At 44.3% G+C, this 20,333-nt stretch overlaps 1 protein-coding gene across 13 annotated transcripts in view; it reads left to right on the forward strand.

The window, feature by feature from the left end:
* The first annotated feature begins 16 nt into the window (after positions 1 to 16).
* MYO9A (myosin IXA) overlaps positions 17 to 20,333 on the forward strand; it is a 410,239-nt gene continuing 389,922 nt past the window's right edge. For 12 of the 13 annotated variants that reach the window (XM_084897620.1, XM_084897626.1, XM_084897629.1 and 9 more), the window contains exon 1: positions 17 to 471. The gene's annotated coding sequence lies outside the window, so the exon portion shown is untranslated. The remainder of the gene's footprint in view (positions 472 to 20,333) is intronic. The other variant, XM_084897622.1, reaches the window with a different exon arrangement.

Below are 20,333 nucleotides of genomic sequence, written 5' to 3' on the forward strand. Positions count from 1 at the left end.
CCCACTCGGGCGGGCGGCAGGGGGCGTGGGAGGAGCGTGCGCGCGCGCCTGCGGGTCCGCAGCTGGGGAGTCGCGCGGGGCGGGGCCGCGTGCGCGGGTTCGGGGGCGCGCGGGCTGGAGCGGACGGACGAGCGGGCGGCGGTTGATGGTGGCTACGCAGAGTCTAGGCAGGACCTTGAGAGTCGGTGGCAGAGGCGTCCGCGGCCCCGGAAGAGGCGGCGGTCTGACGCGTGCTCTCTGGGCGGGGTGCGGCGGGGGATGTGCCTGCCCAGGCCGGGCGGTGTCTCTGTGACAGGGAGGGGGATGCGCGGCCGCCTCTCGCCCGGACCCTGAAGCAACTGGGCCCACCCTCCCGGAACCGTCGCTGGTCTCAGTCTCTGCCGTTTCCTTCGGCCTCACCCTTGGGCCGAGGGTGGGAGGAAGCTTCCGCCCTAGAGGAGGGCTGTAGTGGCCGTCGCAGCGGAGCCCGAGGTAAGACCCGCCTTAGCCACCCAACTGCCCCGCCGCTGGGCCGGCTCGCGTCTCAGTCTCGTTCTTGGGCTCCTGCGGAGGCCCTCTGGCCCCGCCCCAGCGGAGACACCCCGAGAGCGGGTCTGCTCTGGAGCCTCTCCGACTCAGGATCCCTGCCCTGGGTCCCCACCGTTTGCATCTCTGACCGGACACCTTTCCGGTCCTCCAGCCTCTCCGGTGGTTCTGCCACGAATCCCCCTACTTGCAGCATGCCCCATTAGAACTCTCCTCGGACTCTGAGGATTCTTAAAGGAGCCTCTAGACTCCGTGACATCCTCCGTGTGTTTACCGGCTCACAGTTTCTCTGAGACCCAGTCACGGTCGCCCCCTTACCCATTGCAACTCCCAGCTCCAAAGCAGACGCATTTCTGCCCACCCCCCTTTCCGAGCGGATCTCCCCCTCCCAGGTCGCTCACCGCCAAGCCAACCATCTCTTTCTCTACACAACTGAGCTTTCACATAAGTCTATTTCATGATGCTCTTCCCTCCCGTAGATCTGATGTCAGCACTCTTTAGACACCCCTTTCTCTCCCCACTCCTCTCCCACAGACCTTCTGTCCCTACGCAGACCATATCTTTTTTTTCCCTGGTGGTGATCCTTTTAGTTGAAATGGCTTAGCTATGAGATGCTGAAGGCCTTAGCCTATGCTCCCCACTTGGTCATAAGGGAACTAACCGACACCCATGTTTGAAGGGTTTAGTCTGGTGCTGTGAAAGGGAGGGAGAGGGAAGAGTATGGAAGCTCAAGGCAGGGTGTATGTGCTGTTATAAGGTCACACCGCCTGCTTTTCATCTTGTGTCTTTTGTAGAACATGTGAGATAGTCCAGATCTGATTTTAGGAACTTCTATTAAGGATTAAGTCACATTCCACTAATAGGATATAACTGTGTCTCCATGTAGTATCATTTGCTTCATCTTGCAGATATTACAGATCTTTTGTACAGGCTTTGAAGTATACTTATTTTTTTATTTGCTGTTTTTGAATTTGCAGGAAAAGTGCTACCGTATTTACTGGTATAGCTTTCTTTAATCCTTAAAGAGTTAATGTCAATTTATTTCTCCTACTTAGTGTTGCTTGCTGTCTTGCTTTTCCAAGGAGCAAGTACGGTTATCATGCAATGTTCACTGGTGTCATTACTAATAGCTTCTCAGCAATAGTAAAATCTATCTATATATATACATAAAGGGCTAATATGCTGAGTGTCCATCTGGGTAATGGCATCATGTACCCTGTTTCCCCGAAAATAAGACAGTCTTATATTAATTTTTTCTCCCAAAGTTGCGCTAGGTCTTATTTTCAGGGGATGTCTTATCTTTCCATGCGCTAGGTTTTATTTTCGGGGAAACACGGTAGTAATGCTCAGCTTCCTGTCCCTAGTGATTAGCCTCCTTGGAGTTTCTTCAGCTCGGGAAACACAACTTGCTTTATAGCCAGGTGCGAACATTTTACACTTTAATCAAATGTCTATGAAGTGTTTTCTGTGCCTCCTCTCATTTGATCCTCACAGAAGTGCTGGAGTAGATAGATAGGAAACTTGATGGAGTCCTATTTTCTTTTTATTAGCTAGAAAATGGAGATTTAGAAAGCTTAGAAACTTGACCAGACTGAAAAGAAGAAATGGTGGATCTTGAAAATGACTTGAGGTTTTCTCACTTCACAGAATATAGTCAAACACTGATGCAGCAAAATATTTTACCCTTTGTTCCCCAAGCGCGATATACAATAATAATATGTTTCGTGTTAATATTTACTGCTGTGTTTCTGACAGTTACCTGAAAGAGAAGTTGGGATGCTTCACTGGGCTGGAAAAAGTTTAAATCAGAACGTAGGTCTAATTAAGCAAGCTTATTCTATATATACTAGAGGCCAGGTGCATGAAATTCGTGCATGGAGGGGGGATTCCCTCCACCCAGCCTGCACTCTCTCCAATTGGGGTCCTATGGGATTGGGCCTAAGCCAGCCGTCAGACAGTCCTCTCACAATCTGGCACTGCTGGCTCCTAACCTGCCTGCCTGCCAGATCACCCCTAATTCCTCTGCCTGCCTGCCTGATCACCCCTAACTGCCTCTGCCTGCTTGCCTGATCAGCCTTAACTGCCCTCCTCTGCAGGCCAATTTGGTTCTAATTGGTCAGTTTCTATGCCAGAGTCAAAAGCTCTGCCTCCTAGGCAGCCATTGGCTCCTTACATTCACCCAGATTTGGTTCTGATTGGTCAGTTTCTATGCCAGTCAGCATCTCAGGCCTATCAACGGGGCCTTATCAGAAAGCCAGGGCTAATCAGCAGCTCGGTGGAGGCCTGGAGAGAAATGGAGGTGCGGCTGTTGGCCAGGCTGGGAGAGAAAGAGGGGCAAGTTCTGATCAACAGCTGCCACAGATCAGATCCTGCCTCTCTGCAGGCCTCTCTCTGGCCCTGATCTGCTGCCTCCTAGGCAGTCATTGCTGGGTTGGGGTGCTAGCAGGTGCCTCAGTTAGTGCTGGATCACCACGCAACCCAGGGCTGACTTCTGGTCTGGTGTAACAACCGTTAGGACTCTGGCTCTTCATTATTTAGATAAAAGACTAAGTTGACTTGCATATGCATGACACATATAAAGCTCTCCTTGGTGTCAATCGCACCCATGTGTTTCAATCTGTCATTGTCAATTGTGAATTTAGTTGTCACTTCTATTACAGACAAAGGGCAAATAGTGATATAAAAAATATATATATATATATATATATATATATATATATATATATATTTTAAATATACTTTATTGATTTTTTTTACAGAGAGGAAGGGAGAGGGATAAGAGAGCTAGAAACATCGATGAGAGAGAAACATCGATCAGGTGCCTCATGCACACCCCCTACCGGGGATGTGCTCGCAACCAATGTACATGCCCTTGACCGAAATCGAACCCAGGACCTTTCAGTCCATAGACCGACACTCTATCCACTGAGCCAAACCGGTTTCGGCTAAAATATTTCTTCTAATTAATTTTATTTCAATGTGCACAAATTTGTGCCCTGCGCTACTAGTATTGAATTAAATGTTGTTGAAATTGCACTCCTGAGCTGTAAAGAAGGAAATGTCATGTTAAACCAAATGATCAGTGCATAGTTTTAATGTTGTTGTAGGGATAACATATAGAAAGGTTTTTATAGTCAATATATTTAACATTTTTATTTTGTGTGAAACTGAAGAGGGGGAATAATAATATTTAAAACTATAGATAATAATTAGATGGAATATAAAAATCAAAGGAGTTAAAAGAATATGTAGGAAAAAGTTTCTCTTTATCCTCTAACCACCTGTTTTCACAATTCCTGACCTTTAATTGTGGTAAATAAGTAATAAAATGCATATGTACATACATTGAAATGAGGGAACTTTTTTTTTTTTTTAAATAAATAAATGGGAGATGGTGATGTAACCATGAAACGATGTATGTCAACTGCTTGTACATTTATATTCTTAAAATACTAAAACATACTGCACATTATATAACTTTTTATCCCCACTTTATAATAGACCCTAGAGACTATTCAATAATAGTATTTGTGTTAGTGCCTCATTTGCTAGCTGGATGGTAGTTCCATTTTGGTGGTCTTGAGATATTTTCAGTCTTTGATTTTACAAATAGTGCTTTATGCTTCTCTTTTAAATGTATCAGCTGTTATATGTATGTTTTAAGTATATTTCAGGTTTGGAAAAAATTTCCTGATGATTCTTTTGTGCTGAACCAGCCAAAAAACAAAGATGTAATTAAAGTAAATTTGATTAATCTGCTGAACTTCCATGGAGTGACTAGCTTTTTTTTCTTTTTCTTTTTAAAATATATTTTTATTGATTTCAGAGAGGAAGAAGAGGGAGAGAGAGAGAGATAGAAACATCAATGATGAGATAGAATTATTGATGGGCTGCCTCTCACATGGGATCCAGCTGGCATGTGCCTTGACCTGGAGTTGAACTGTGACCTCCTGGTTCATAGGCTAACACTCAACCACTGAGCCACACCAGCTTGCCTAAAGTGACTAGCTTTAATGGTGACTAATATTTATCAAAAAATTACTGAAGGATTTAAAGTATGTAGGAGCCTGAAATGATTAGACTTGCAGTTTTTAATGCTTCTATTGATTTTTTTAGAGAGAGAGAAAGGGGGAGAGATAGATAGAAACATAGATGAGAGAGAAACATAATTGATCGGCTGCCTCCTGCACCCTGCCTGCTGGAGATTAAGCCCAAAATCCAGGCATGTGCCCTGACCAGGAATTAAACCAGTGACCTCTTGGTTTCTGGGTTGATTCTCAGCCACTGGGCCACATCAGCTGGGAGAGATTTGCATTTTTAAAAGGTAACTCTGGGTTCAGTGAGCAGGGTAGATTGAAGAGTAGACAAAGGCTAAAGGCAGGAATATTAGAAAGGCAATTTTGGCAAATAATGGTAGTGGGTCTGGACTTGGATATTGGGATAGACAGGACTAGGTGATTTCAGTGGATTTGGGATTAGGGAGAGGGTTCATAGAAGATACAATCTAGGTTCTAGCTTGTGGCTTTCACTGATGTGTGGGGATCAATATGAGGAAGGAGTTTAATTTTTATTTTTGTCAAGAAGGGAATTCAATTGTAACATGTTGAGCTTGGGTGATTATACTTCTGCCAAATATAGATAGCTAGTAGGCAACTGGATTTGTGGCTTAAGCTCATTATCAAATACTGAGTTCATAGTAATAGATTTTGGAGGGAAAGGATTTGAATGAGAAAAAATATTGTAGGACAGAAACCCAACATTTACAGTACAAGTTAAGTTGAATGTCTAATATGTGATTAAGTCTTTAAAAAAAATCTTGTTATTATCTACATATATAAAAGCTTAAGCGACCGAATGGCCAAATGACTGGTTGACCAGTTGCTATAATGTGCACTGACCATCAGGGGTCAAATGCTCAATGTAGAAGATTCCCCCTGGAGGTAAGTGCGTTCCCACAGCCAACCTCCCACAGCCCGCCAACCTCTGATGGTCCCTATCCCCAGCCAGCCCCAACTGACTCTGATCGCTGGCCAGGCTGAGACCCTACTCATGCACAAATTGGTGCACCGGGCCTCTAGTAGTTTAATATTCAATAGTGAGGTTTACTGTCTATCATGTGACTTTTTTAAATTTTATTTTACTTATTTTTCACTACCATAATCAAATTTATTCCAATGGCACTAATACAGCTTTTAGGTGCTCATGGTGACATTGCACAAAATTTCCTGCCTTCTAGCTTCTGTCCAAACAGAAATGTCTACCTGTTTGTTCTTTCCCCCTTTTTGGGGGAAAATCCACTGTGGACCATTTACCCAAATAAACCTCTTAATGCATTTTAATTAGTTTCTTCTTTTTTTTTTTTTTTTTTTTTTTTTAACATTTGAGTTTTTCTCAGAAATGGAAAGAAGTGTTGGGTGTCCCATTCCACCTCCCCCACCAGCCAGGGCATTTCTGTTGCCTCTGAAATCTTGAAATAAATATAGAAAGAAACCGCATCAAGTGTTCATGATGAGTGATGGCACAGAGTAGCCCCAGAATCAGCCAGGCGAGCGGCACTATGTCTGGACAGTCTCAAGATGTTGTGGAGAATGAGGGCTTGTTGTGGTTGATCATGAGCCGGTGAGGGGGATGGCACCTGGGTGGCTGCAGGAAGGGCAACCTACAATTTGTCCAGGAAGTTGTCCAGAGCTGGGATGCCTTCCTTCAGGCCTTTACGCTTACCTGTCTCGGCCACCACCTGCCTGGGGCGGCTGGTGGTGTCAAAGGGGTCTCCAGACAGGATGTGCCAATGGTCAAACACACACTGCAGAAAAGCCTGGCCACTTGTGTTGGATCTCAGATAGACGGTGAAGCCAAATTGACGGGCAGGTATAACGTGACTTTTTAATACATCCCTCCATAGTTATTATTAGTGGTAACAATTTATGAAAAAAATGGAGTAAACTTAGATATTTTTGTCGTAATTTAAAATTCATTTTTTAAGTAGGTATTTTTTTTACATTGCATTTGTTTTTAAAATTTTATTTTTCAATTATAGTTGACATTCAGTATTTTTTTAGTTTGAAGGCCAACGCTCTATCCACTGAGCCAAACCGGTTTCTCAGTATTTTTTTAAATATTAATTTCAGGTGTTCAGCATAGTAGTTAAATAATCACATAATTTACAAAGTGATTCCCCCAGTGAGTCTAATATGCAGCTGGCACTATACATAGTTATTGCAATATTATTTACTCTATTCCCTATGCTGTATTACCCATCTCCTTGACTATTTTGTACTTACCTTCTTGTACTCCTTAATCTCTTCACCCATTTCACCCATTCTCCCAATTTTCCTCCCTCTGGCAACCATCAGTCTGCTCTCTGTGTCTATCAGTTTGTTTCCATTTTGTTTGTTCATTTATTTAGTTATTTAGATTCCACATATAAGTGAAATCATATGTTGTCTTAGCATAATATTCTCTAGATCTATCCATGTTGTCACAAAAAGTAAGATTGCATTCTTTCTTGTGGCTGAGTAATATTCCATTGCATGTAGGTACCACCACTTATTTATCCACTTGTCTGTTCATGGGCACTTGCATTGCTTCCATATGTTGGCTTTTGTAAATAAGGCTTCAATGAAAATAAGAGTACATATATCTTTTTGAATTAGTGTTTTGGCAGGTAAATACCCAGAAGTGGAATTTCTGGGTCATAAGGCAGTTCCATTTTTAAGGTCTGAGGAACCTCTATACTGTTTTACATATTGGCAGCATCAATCTTCATTCTCACTAACAGTGCATGAGGGTTCCCTTTTCTCTACATCCTCGCCAACACTTATTTGCTGATTTTTTGATGATAGCCATTCTGACAGATGTGAGGCTATATCTCATTGGGGTTTTAATTAGCATTTCTATGATGATTCATTAAACTTAGACTTTTAAAGAAAAAGAAAAATCTCAATAGAAATTAGTAATACATACTCCACCTTTCCTAATCATTTGAATTATACTATTTAGTAGTTCTGTCTTCACAGAGAAATGCAGGAGGTTTGAAATGTGTTTTGCTAAGAATATGTTTTTAGTTTGCATGATTTTTAGTTATGTTAACTTAATTTAAAATAAATATTGGCCAAAATTTTTCCAGTTTTGTTTTAAAACTATAAAACCAACTTTATTTGTTCCTAAGTTTTGAGTTGCTTTGTAGAACCCTTGCCTCTATTCTAGACCCCTATAAATAATTGCTAATGGACATCTCCACTTGGATTCACATTTCACTAGCACTTCAAACATGTACAATATAAAACTATTCTCTGCCTCTTTTACCTCCCAAAAATTGGATAAGAGGGAGACAAATGGCAACAAAAATTTTTTCTTTTTATTTCCTATCTTCATGAATAGCACCATTCTTTCCTCACAAAGCCTTCAGGAACCTGGGCGTCGTCTTCCAATACACTGTGTACCTTACTTCCAATATCACTTAAGTTTTGTACATTCTCCTTCATGATATTTCATATTCTATCTTTTTTTTTTTTTTTTTAAAGCTTTTTAAGTGGTTGTCTTGCCTTTTCTCTTCTACATTTTGTTATGCCATGCCCCCAGTTCATTCTCTGCATTGCTGCTAGAGTAAGTGTTCTAAAATGCTTTTTTAGTTAGGCTCTTTCAGGCAAAGAAGAGACTCAAGTTACCTTAAGTAGTCAGGTGCTTATTGGAAGGAAATCCAGGAAACAAGGGAACCCAGGAAAAGTTAAACAACTTGGTTTCAAAAATCGGGGCTTAATATATAAAACTAGAAACAGGTAAAGACAGATTTTACTCTAGTGCTCTCCTGTTAATTTGTCTTAGCTACTCTTTTTCTCTCTACTTAGCCCTCCTTCCCCCATGCCCAGCTCATAGCATTCATTTATTCCTAATTTCTGCTTCCTTAATAACTGCTATATCACTTTCATGCTAGCATCTTGACTCCTGGCTGCTATCTTTTTAACTTGAGCTCCTGTTAATTTCTTCCTTCTCTCTAGGATTTTCTGATTTCCACTAGAGGCCCAGTGTATGAAATTTGTGCACTTGGTTGGGGGGTCCCTCAGCCTGACCTGTGCCCTCTTGCAATCTGGGAGCCCTGGGGGTTGTCGGACTGATGTCTTAGTGGGCCTCAGCTGTCAGTTGGACATACTTAGCATTGCCATGGAGGCGGGAGAGGCTCCCAACCATGCCCTGTGCTTGCCAGCCATGAGCCCAGCTTCTGGCTGAGTGGTGCGCCCCCTGTGGGAGTGCACTGACCACCAGGGGGCATTTCCTGTGCTGAGTGTCTGCCCCCTGATGGTTAGCACACATGATAGTGACCGGTCATTCTACCATTCGGTCATTTGCATATTAGCCTTTTATTATGTAGAATTCCCAGGAAACAATCTCTTTGGCTTAGTTTTTTTTCTTCTCCTTATGGATTGCTATCAAACCTGTATACTTTGGTCATGTGACTATTCCTGGCCACTAATGTTAACTTTGTGTTTATTTGCACATGTGGGAGTGGAGCAGGATCATAAAGGTGAAAAGCATGGGGCAGTGTATAGGCTAATTTGTCATAAAATGGGATTGCAAGCATGGCAGGCACCACAATTAACATTTATGGTAGAAATACAAATCTAATCCTGTCATTTTCTTATTTTTTTAATTTAATAAATCTTTATTGCAGAGTTTATTACAATTGTTTCTCCTTTTCCCCCTCATAACACCCTACCACCTGGTTCCCGTCCCACGCTCTGCCCTTACCTCCCTTCCATTGTCCCCATCCATAGATGTACGATTTTAATCCAGTCTCTTCCTGCACTCCTCCACACCCCTTTCCCCCTGTTAATTATCAATCCACTCCCTTTCTTTGCCCCTGATTCTATTATATTCACCAGTTTAATCTGTTCCTCAGATTTTTAATTTACTTGATTTTTAGGTTCACTTGTTGATAGATATGTATTTGTTGTTCATAATTTTTATCTTTACTTTTTTCTTCTTCCTCTTCTTAAAGAATACCTTTCAGCATTTCATATAATACTGGTTTGATGGTGATGAACTCCTTTAGCTTTTTCTTATCTGTAATGCTCTTTATCTGCCCTTCAATTCTGAATGATAACTTTGCTGGGTAGAGTAATCTTGGTTGTAGGTTCTCCCTATTCATCACTTTGAATATTTCTTGCCACTCCCTTCTGGCCTGCATAGTTTCTGTTGAGAAATCAGCTGACAATTGTATGGGTGCTCCTTTCTAGGAGCACCTAGAAATTAACTGTTTTTCTCTTGCTGCTTTTAATATTCTCTCTTTGTCTTTTGCTCTTGGAATTTTAATTATGTGTCTTGGTGTGGTCCTCTTTGGATTCCTTTTGTTTGGAGTTCTGTGCGCTTCCTGGACTTGTAAGTCTATTTCTTTCACCAGTTGGGGGAAGTTTTTGGTCACTATTTCTTCCGATAAGTTTTCAGTATCTTGCTCTCTCTCATCTTCTGGGACCCCCCTAATTCTGATGTTGGTTCTCTTGAAGTTGTCCCAGAGGTTTCTTACACTATCTTCAACATTCTGGATTCTCTTTTCTTCTTTCTTCTGCGGGGCTGTGTCCTCTGGCTCTTTGTGTTCCAAATCTTTGACTTGATTCTTGCAATCTTCTGGTCTGTTTTTAGGACTCTGTATGATATTTTTTATTTTAGTCAGAGTATGCTTTATTTCTAGTTGATCCCTTTTCGTATCCTCAAAGGTCTCGTTTATTTTATGGGCCTTTTCTAGGAAATTCTTGAAAAACCTTATAACTGTGGTTTTGAACTCTATATCCAGTCTTTTGTTCTTCTCCCTCTCTTTTGTTTGAGATCTGTTTCCTTGTCTTGGCATTTTTGCTGCTTCCCAGAGTTGGTAGGATTGCTTTGTGTGTTTGGTGTCCTATATGGCCCAGTGGGTCAACCTCTCAGTTACCTGAGTTAGACACTCTTGGTGCACCCCTTTGTGGACTGTGTGTACAGCCTTGTTGTAGTTAATCCTTGATTGTCACTGAGAGGAATTGACCTCCAGGCCCATTGGATGTATCAGCTGTGTCTACTCTGGGATTCTTTTTGTATTGGAGACAGTTTTATAGGATCAGACTTGCAAAATTACAAAAGCCTCTGTGCTCAGCTTGGATGGGACGGAGTCTCATGGCTGAGCTGAGTCTTGGATTCCCATCAGCTCTGCCCTTGTGCGCAAGCCTCAGAGCTCTGCCCTCCATTGCTCCCCTGAGTTTCCGCATGACCGTCTCAGATTCCCCGTGCAAGAACGTGGGTGCCCTAGGGGCTTGCCTAGAATTGGGTTGGATCTCTAGAGTCTGGAGCTTCTGACTCCTTCCGCTATTGAAAGGCCACAGCAACCTCTGTGGTCAGACCTCTCTGCACGCACTCACTCACATTTGACTGTAGACTGTGGACGCTGCGGCTCCCGGCTCCCCCAGTCTTTCAGTCTCTGAGTCTCCAGGTACCTTTCTCTACAGTCCGGACTCCACCTGTATGAGCCTGGGTTCACGGGGTTTTGGCCGGGGTTGGGGGAGTCTCTCTTGAATGTTTCCCTTTTGAGAGTAGTTGAAATATGGTGTTGCCCCACACTGACCACTACCGTGATTCCCCGAAAATAAAACATCCTCCGAAAATAAGACCTACTTACAGGTTTCCTTCTGAGTGAAATATAAGGCATCCCCCCGAAAATAAGGCCCCCCGTAGGCTCTTGGAGAGAATGGAGAGAAATCAGCATGGAAACTTTGTGAAACCTAAACTGCAAGAAGTTGTGACTTGTGTGAAGAATTCATGGGAGAAAATCACTGACAGTTGCATTGCAAATGCACTGCGAGCAGGCTACTTTGACAAGAAGTACTCATTTAAAGACAGTGCTATTGCTAAACATGAGAGATTTGGTCCACTGATTCTGAAAGAAATGGAGTCACAAGGAATTCACCAGGAAATTCAGGAATTAGATTGTTATGATGATGTTCCAGAAGATGATGACATGATTGACATTGAATAAATGAGTAAATTCTTGATACTGTAGGATTCAGTTTGTCAGGTTTGTGTTGACAACTACCGTAGTACCGTACTGTATACAGGTAATAAATTTTCTTTATTTTCATTTAACAATAAATGTGTACTGTATTCTTCGTGGAAAAATAAGACATCCCCTGAAAATAAGACGTAGCACATCTTTGGGAGCAAAAATTAACCCTTTGCACTCCATTGTCCCCTCTCAGGGGACATCGGAATTCTAGCATATCACTCGGATGTCCCCTCTCAGGGGACATTGCAGTTTATTAGTGATTACGGGGAATTGAGTTATTTCAACGCACTCCGCCGTAAAGTAGCGTCGAGTAGCTGGTAGCCAATGTCCAGAATGGTTCGGAGTGCAAAGGGTTAATATAAGACACTGTCTTATTTTCGGGGAAACAGGGTAGATACACTAGTTTCTAGATTTCCAATGGGGAGCAGTTCAGCTATTGTCTGAGGCCACCCAGTAGGGACTACCGCAAGAACTACAGTTTTCTCCTGTTTGCTTGGGCCTTGGCAGTTTTGTTGCTGGAGCTGCAGTTTATTTCATTAAGCTGCCACAATACAGGCCATATATATATGCAAAATCAGCTGTGTGGTGCCCAGGGCGGGGGGGGGGGGGGGGGGGGAGGGGGTCTGTAGAATGGGCGGGCAGGGCCTCAGGGTGGGGGTGGGGCTCAGGGTGGGGCGGGGTCTCAGAATGTCATGAGGCTGGGGCATGGCTAACGGCAATGGCTGCCCTCAGCCTTCGCTGCCCTTCCGTGTTTTCAGGACTGAGTTTCCAAATCCCCAGCGCAGTAAACAATGATTGCTGCGCGCACCTCTGCAAGAGAGTCACCCTCATTTTCGACCGGATGGCCAACAGACCAGATTCTCCCCGTAGGCTTCTCAGTCCACCACATAACCCCAGAAACTGGATTTCAATGAGATTGGGAGCTTGTTTCCATTCAGGATGAAAAAAATAAAAAGCCACGCTCATAGTCGCCCGCCACCAGCCCAATTCATGTGCCTTTGTACCTAGCCTCCTCAGCTTTTCAGCGCTTGTGCTCCTTTCTCTTTCAGCCAGCCTTCCCGTGGTTTTGGGTGATAGATGTCCTGTGTATTAGTTTTAATTTTGAAATTGTTGTGTGAGGCGGCAGAACAGTTTTTTACCTACACCTCTCTCCTCGTGTCATTTTCTATTGAAAGATCTTTAGTGCTTTCTCATTGCTTTCAGGATAAAGTTTGAACTGTACCATGACATGTATATGAGATCCTAACTGATCTGCCTCTTCTCTGAACTTTCCTATCTTGCTGTCTTCCTTAAATCTTTGGTCCATTCTTTTTAAAAAAAAATTTTTTTAATTATTTTTTTAATAAATTTTTATTGTTCATATTATTACAAATGTTCCTTCCCCTCCCTCCTCCATTGCTCTCCTCCAACAGGTTCCCATCCCACCCTCTGCCCTTTCCCCACCTCTCATTGTCCTCATCCATAGGTGCACAGTTTATGTTCAGTCTCTTCCCACATCCCCCTCTCCCCTTTTCCCCAAGAATCGTCAGTTCACTCCCTTCCATATCTCTGATTCTATTATATTCAACAGTTAATATTGTTCATCAGATTTTTTTTTTTATTTCCTTGGTTTTTAGATTCACTTGTTGAAAGTTATGTATTTCTTGTTCATAATTTTTATCTTTATTTACTTTCTCTTCTGAAAGAACCCCCCTTCAGCAATTCATATAATTCTGGTTTGGTGGTGATGAACTCCTTTAGCTTTTTTTTTTTATTAGTGAAGCTCTTTATCTGGCCTTCGATTCTGAGTGATAGCTTTGCTGGATAGATTATCTTTGGCTGTAGGTTCTTACTATTCATCACCTTGAATATTTCTTGTCATTCCCGTCTGGCCTGCATGGTTTCTGTTGAGAAATCAGCTGACAATCGTATAGGTGCTCCTTTATAGGTAACTACCTGCTATGCTCTAGCTGCTTTTAATATTCTCTCTTTGTCTTTTGCTCTTGGAATTTTAATTATGATGTGTCTTGGTGTGGTCCTCTTTGGATTCCTTTTGTTTGGAGTTCTGTGCGCTTCCTGGTCTTGTAAGTCTAATTCTTTCCCCAGGTGGGGGAAGTTTTCTGTCACTATTTCTTTCAGTATGTTTTCGATACCTTGCTCTCTCTCATCTTCTGGGACCCCCCTAATTCTGATGTTGGTTCGCTTGAAGTTGTCCCAGAGGTTTCTTACATTATCTTCAATTTTCTAGATTCTCTGGCCTTCTAGCTTCTGTGGAGGAGTGTCTTCTAGCTCTTTATGTTCCAACTCTTTGACTGGATTCTTGCGATCTTCCAGTCTGTTTTTAGGACTCTGTATAATATTTTTTATTTCAGACAATGTATTCTTTATTTCTTGTTGATCCCTTATCATTTCTTGTTGATGCCTTATTTCTTGTTGATTCTTTATTAATTCTAGTTGATCTCTTTTCATATCTTCATAGGTCTTATCGATCTTTTCTACAAAATTCTTTTTTATTTATTTATTTATTTTTTATTTTTTTTTAAACCAATCTTTATTGTTCCTATTATTACAAAGGTTCCTCATTTCTTCCCCCCTCCACCAGGTTCCCACCCCACCCTCCGCCCCCTCCACATCCCCCATTGTCCTCATCCATAGGTGCACAGTTTATGTTCAGTCTCTTCCTCCTTCCCTTTCCCCGATAGTAAGTCCCTTTTCAGATAGTAAATCAGTTACTTAGCATTTTCTCATATCAATAATACCTCCACATGCCCAATGATACACTTCACACAAAAGACATTTCCAAATTGGTCAACCAGCCTCATCCAGGCCCCACCGAAGGCACTCACCGATCAACACCCCAGCCCTATATTAACTCAACACATCCAGATCTAAGCCTTCATCACTTGATTCAGCAGACCCTCAAGTTCCCGCAAAAGTTTCCAGCCATGTCTGAGAGACAGCCATGGGCAGGGGCAGGTGAGGAGGGAGCTGTTTCGGGCCTGGCTGCTCCGGGCCTGGCCTTTGTTGCTCTGGTTCGTTCCACAACCAGCTGTTCCGGGTCTGGTCACTGCCGCTCCCGACCTAGTTGCTCTGGACTTGGCTGCTGCTGCTCCGGGCCTGGCCACTCCCAGCCTGGCAGCTGCTGCTCCGGGTCTGGCCGCACCCGACCCGGCTGCTCCGGGCCTGGCTGCTCCCAGCCTGGCAGCTGCTGCTCCGGGCCTGGCTGCACCAAACCCGGCTGCTCCGGGCCTAGCCGCTCCCAGCCTGGCAGCTGCTGCTCCGGGCCTGGCCGCTCTGAGCCTGGCCGCTCCCCGCCTGGATGCTCCGGGCTTGGCTACTGCTGTTCTGGGCCTGGCTGCTCCCAACCTGGCTTTTCCGGGCCCGGCTGCTCTGGGTCTGGGTGTTCCTGGACTGGCCACCCTGGGCTTGGCCGCCTCCACCTCAGGCCTGGCTGCCACTGCCCCAGGTCTGGCTACTCCAGTGCTGGCTGTTGATGCTCTGGTTCTGGCTGCTGCTGCTCTGGGGCCTGGCCGTTGCTGCTTTGGGCCCGGCTGCCACTGCCTTGTGCCTGTCCACTCTAGGCCTGGCCTCCGCTGTTCCAACATTCTGTCCTTTTTTTTTTAAAACACATTTATGTTGCAATGTTGGCTGGTGAGTTGAGTTCTGACTTAGTCTTTGATTTTTCAAGATCTTCTTTGTATTCTTTCTTAAGTAATTTTACTATCTTTTGCTCTCACTTGATTTCTTCACATTGAGAACTTCTTTGGTTTCTTTCTCCTTGTCCTGGGAGCTCAGGCCTGTGGCACCCCTTTGTTCTCCGCGGGCTCCCGCGCTGCTTCACCCTGTTGCCGGGGTCGGCGCCGCCCAGGAAGCAGCCCCCGGCCTTGGCTCCGTTGCCCGCGCTCAGCAGTTGAAGGCTCAGGGGCACCCCCCTCCCTGGGTGCCCCGTCGTCCAGCTCCTTGCTGCTGCCCGGCTCTCCGGTGTCCGGCAGGGGCTCCTGCTCCTCGTCGTGTTTCTCCAATTTGGAGCTTTTTTTATCCTTCCCGCTAGGGGAGTCTAGAGGACAGTGAACAGACTGTCCTCTGCGCGCAATGTGGGCTACTCCGGGGGCTCTGCTTTTCGCAGCTCCCCCAGGAGTCCACCTCACATCCCCGCCTCCCTCTGCTTGAGCCTGGGTCTCCAGGGATTGGCCTAGAACTGGAGTTCCGGGCAGTCGGGAGTGGGGCTCAGCAACGCCGGAGATTTTGTTTCTTCTCGCCAGGGCAGTACAGCATCAGAGTCAACACTCTGTCCTCTGCATGCATTGTGCGCGTCTGCACGCAGTGTGCGCGACTCTGGGGGCTCCGCTTTTCGCCGCTCCCCTGGGATTCCGCCTCACAGCCCCGTCTCCCCCTTCCTGAGCCTGGGTCCCCAGGGTCTGGCCTAGGACTGGGGTTCAGAGCAGTCGAAACTGGGGCCCAACATGGCCGGGGCTCCTGTTTCCTTCCCTCCATGGCAATCCCTCATCAGAGTCAACATTCCTTCACTTGCAAGCAATGTGCGCGACTCCGGGGGCTTGGCCTTTCGCCGCTCTCCCAGGACTCCACCTCACAGCCCCATCTCCCTCTGCCTGAGCCTGGGTCCCCAGGGATTGGCCCAGAACTGGGGTACAGAGCAGTCCGGACTGAGGCTCAGCGCCGCCGGAGGCTTTGTTTCTTCTGGCTAGGGTAATCCAGCATCAGAGTCAACATTCAGTCCTCTGCGCACAATGTGCGCGCGACTCCGGGGCCCCTGCTTTTCGCTGCTCCCCTGGAATTCCGCCTCACAGCCCCGTCTCCCCCTGCCAGAGCCTGGGTCCCCAGGGTCTGGCCCATAACTGGGGCTCAGCGCTGCCGGTTCGGGGGTTCAGCCCAGGCTGGGGGTTTTATTTCCTTCCTGCTAGGGAAGGCCGGGCAGCACCCAGCCCTCTCCTTCTTTCCGGCTGCGACCTCTCCGCACGTGCGTGGGTGCGGGCACGCAGCATGTCTCTGTACCTTAGGCTTTTTTTCAGCTCCTCTGATTTTTCTTCTGGTTTTCTCTTTCCTTCTTGTTGTAGAATTTTCAGTCAGTCGACTACCTGTAGCTCTGGGCAATGTCCACTCTACATTTTAGTTGTATTCCATTGAAATTGTTGTGTGCTGCTGCGGTTAGATGTCTACCCAAGCAGCCATCTTGGATCCTCTCTCTAGGAAATTCTTGAAAAACCTTATAAGCGTAGATTTGAACTCTATATCCAGTTGCTTTTTGTCCTCCATTTCTTTCGTTTGTGATCTATTTCATTGTTGCATTTCGCAGCTACAGATGGGGCGGTGTTTCAGGGTGGAGCTTACAGCCTTGGCTTCCTTCAGCCCCGCCCTATGCGGTTCCTAGGTCTCAGTAATCCCCAGGGTCCTTCAGTACTCCTTGCAAGGGCCTCTGAGAGAAAGGTGCCCTCCATTTTCGCCTGCTACCAAACAGTCTAGGCTCTCCCCCAATGGCCCGGAACTGGGGTTCAGTTCAGTTGGTAGTGGGATTGGAGGTGTTCAGAGCAGTCTGGAGCCCCTGTCACCTTCCCGCCAGGGCAATCCCGCGGCACAGCCAACCGTCCCTTCTCTTCGCACAATGTGCGCGCCACCGTGACCTCCTTTTGCCGCTCCCCCGGGGTTCCGCCTTACAGCCCAGCTCCCTCTGGATGAGCCTGGGTCCCTGGGGTCTGGCCTAGAACTGGGGTTAAGAGCAGTCGGAACTGGGGCCCAACACAGTCGGAGCTTTTATCTCCTTCCTGCTAGGGGACGCCAGCCAGGCACTCAGCCGCCCTCCTCTCTGGTTCCGTCCTCTCTGTGCGCCGCGTGTCTCCGTACCTCAGGCTTTTACAGCTCCTCCGCGATAACTTCTGGTTTTCTCCTTGCTTCTTGTTGTAGAATTTCCAGTCAGTCGACTTTCTTGTAGTTCTGGGTAATGTCCATTTTATATTTTAGTTGTATTTTATTGAAATTATTGTGTGCGCCTGCGGCTAGGTGTTTACCTGGTCAGTCATCTTGGATTCTCTCAGTCTTTGGTCAATTCTTACTGAATATATGCTTCCTCTTGCTGATTTGCATTCTTTGTTCTTTAATGTCTTTCCCTTCCCCTTTTTTGCTTGGTTAACTCCTGTCTGAAAGAACCCGCAACCCAGGTATGTGCCCTTCACTGGGAATCAAACCCTCAACCCTTTAGTTCGCAGTCCTTTGTAGCCATTGAGTACACTGGCTGTGGCTCGCATATTTTTATGCACTAGACCAACTCATAAGCATACAATACTAATAATATTCTGTGTGGGATATGTGTTGTGTAAGATTTCTTGCTTATTTAATAGTTTAGTGTCAGGAAAGAATATGATAGGTCAAAGAATATTTGCTGAAAAGAGCCTATTAATTTTGAGTGGTAAATATTTTTTATTTAATTTTTATAAATGTATTAGTGTGTACATATCTTTCCATTGCCTCTCCCCCCGACCCCCGAGTTTTTCATCCATTGGTTTTGCTTATATGCATGCATACAAGACCTTTAGTTGATCTCTTTTCTCCCCCATATCTCCCTATCCTCCCCACTGTAATTTGACAGTCTGTTTGTTTCTTTACTGTCTCTGTATCCATCTTTTTGTTCATCAGTTTATAATGTTCTTTATTATCCATAAATAAGTGAGATCATGTTGTGTTTTTCTTTCATTGACTGGCTTATTTCTCCCAGCATGATGGTCTCCAGTTCCATCCAGGTTGCAGTAAATGCTAAGAATTCCATCTTTTTTATGGCAGCATAGTATTCCATTGTGTAGATGTACCATAGTTTTTTGGATCCAATCATCTGCTGATGGGCATCTAGGCTTTTTCCATATCCTAGATATTGTAAATTGTGCTGCTATGAACATAGGGGTGCATATTTCCTTTCTGATTGGTGTTTCTTAGGATATATTCCTATGAGGTGGATTACTGGGTGGAATGGGAGTTCCATTTTCATTTTTTAAAAAAATTTTTTTTATTATTATTTTTAATTTTTTTTATTTTTACATATTTTATTGATTTTTTTTTGCCCCCCTCCCTCCCTCGCACACATCCCCTCCCTCCCCAGAGTTTTATGTCCATTGGTTGTACTTATATGCATGTATACAAGTCCTTCGGTTGATCTATTATCTCCCCCAGATCCTCCTCCCCTCCCCGCTGTTATTTGACAATCTGCTTGTTGCTTTACTGTCTCTATATCTATCTTTTGGTTCATCAGTTTATAATGATCTTTATTATCCACAAATGAGTGGGGTCATGTGGTGTTTCTTTTTCATTGATTGGCTTATTTCACTCAGCATGATGTTCTCCAATTCCATCCAGGTTGCTGCAAATGATGAGAATTCCTTCTTTTTTATGGCAGCATAGTATTCCATTGTGTAGATGTACCATAGTTTTTGGATCCAATCATCTGCTGACGGGCACCTAGGCTGTTTCCAAATTCTAGCTATTGTAGATTGTGCTGCTATGAACATAGGGGTGCATATATCCTTTCTGATTGGTGTTTCTAGTTTTTTGGGATATATTCCTAGGAGTGGGATTACTGGGTCAAATGGGAGTTCCATTTTCATATTTTTAAGGAAACTGCATACTGTTCTCCACAGTGGCTGCACCAGTCTGCATTCCCACCAGCAGTGCACTAGGGTTCCTTTTTTTCTGCCTCCTGGCCAACACTTGTCCTTTGTTGATTTGTTGATGATAGCCATTCTGACAGGTGTGAGATGGTACCGCATTGTTGTTTTGATTTGCATCTCTCAGATAATTAGTGTCTTTGAGCATGTTTTCATGTGCCTCTTGGCATTCCTTCTGTCTCCTTTTGAAAATATTCTATTTAGGTCCATTGCCCATTTTTTGTTTTATTGATTTTTACAGAGAGGAAGGGGGAGGGATAGAGAGTTAGAAACATCATTGATCAGCTGTCTCCTGCACACCTCCTACTGGGAGGTACACAATGTACATGGCCTTGGCCAGAATCGAACCTGGGACCTTTCAGTCCGCAGACCAACGCTCTACCACTGAGCGAAACTGTCTTCCGCCATTGCCCATTTTTTAATTGGATCATTTATTTTCCTTTTATTTAGTTGTATAAGATGTCTAGAGATATTGGAGATTAAACCTTTTTCAGTGATAACGTTTGCAAATATGTTCTCCCATACGGTGGGCTTTCTTGTTGTTTTGTTGATGGTTTCTTTTGTTGTGAAAAAGCTTTTTATTTTTATGTAGTCCCATTTGTTTATTTTCTCTTTAGCTTCCATTGCCCTAGGGGCAGTATCAGTGATGAAGTTCTTTTGGCATAGGTCTGAGATTTTGCTACCTGTGGATGCCTCTAGTATTTTTATGGTTTCCCGTCTGATGTTTAAGTCCTGTATCCATTTTGAGTTTATTTTTGTGTATAGTGTAAGTTGGCGATCTACTTTCATTCTTTTGCATGTATCTATCCAATTTTCCCAGCTCCATTTATTTAAGAGACTTTTCTTGACTCCATTATATGTTTATACCTCCTTAGTCAAATATTAAGTATACAGGTTTGGGTCAATATCCGGATTCTCTATTCTATTCCATTGATCTCTATGTCTGTTCTTGTGCTAGTACCAGGCTGTTTTGAGAACAGTGGCTTTGTAATACAGCTTGAAGTCTGGTATTGAGATACCTCCCACTTTACTCTTCTTTCTCAGGATTGCTGTGGCTATTTGGGGTCTTTTTTTTTCCAGATGAATTTTTGGAAAGTTCTTTCTAGGTCTGTGAAGTATGCCGTTGGTATTTTAATTGG

Source organism: Pipistrellus hanaki (assembly GCF_964339955.1).
Source record: "Pipistrellus hanaki genome assembly, chromosome: 1".
Lineage (NCBI taxonomy): Eukaryota > Metazoa > Chordata > Mammalia > Chiroptera > Vespertilionidae > Pipistrellus > Pipistrellus hanaki.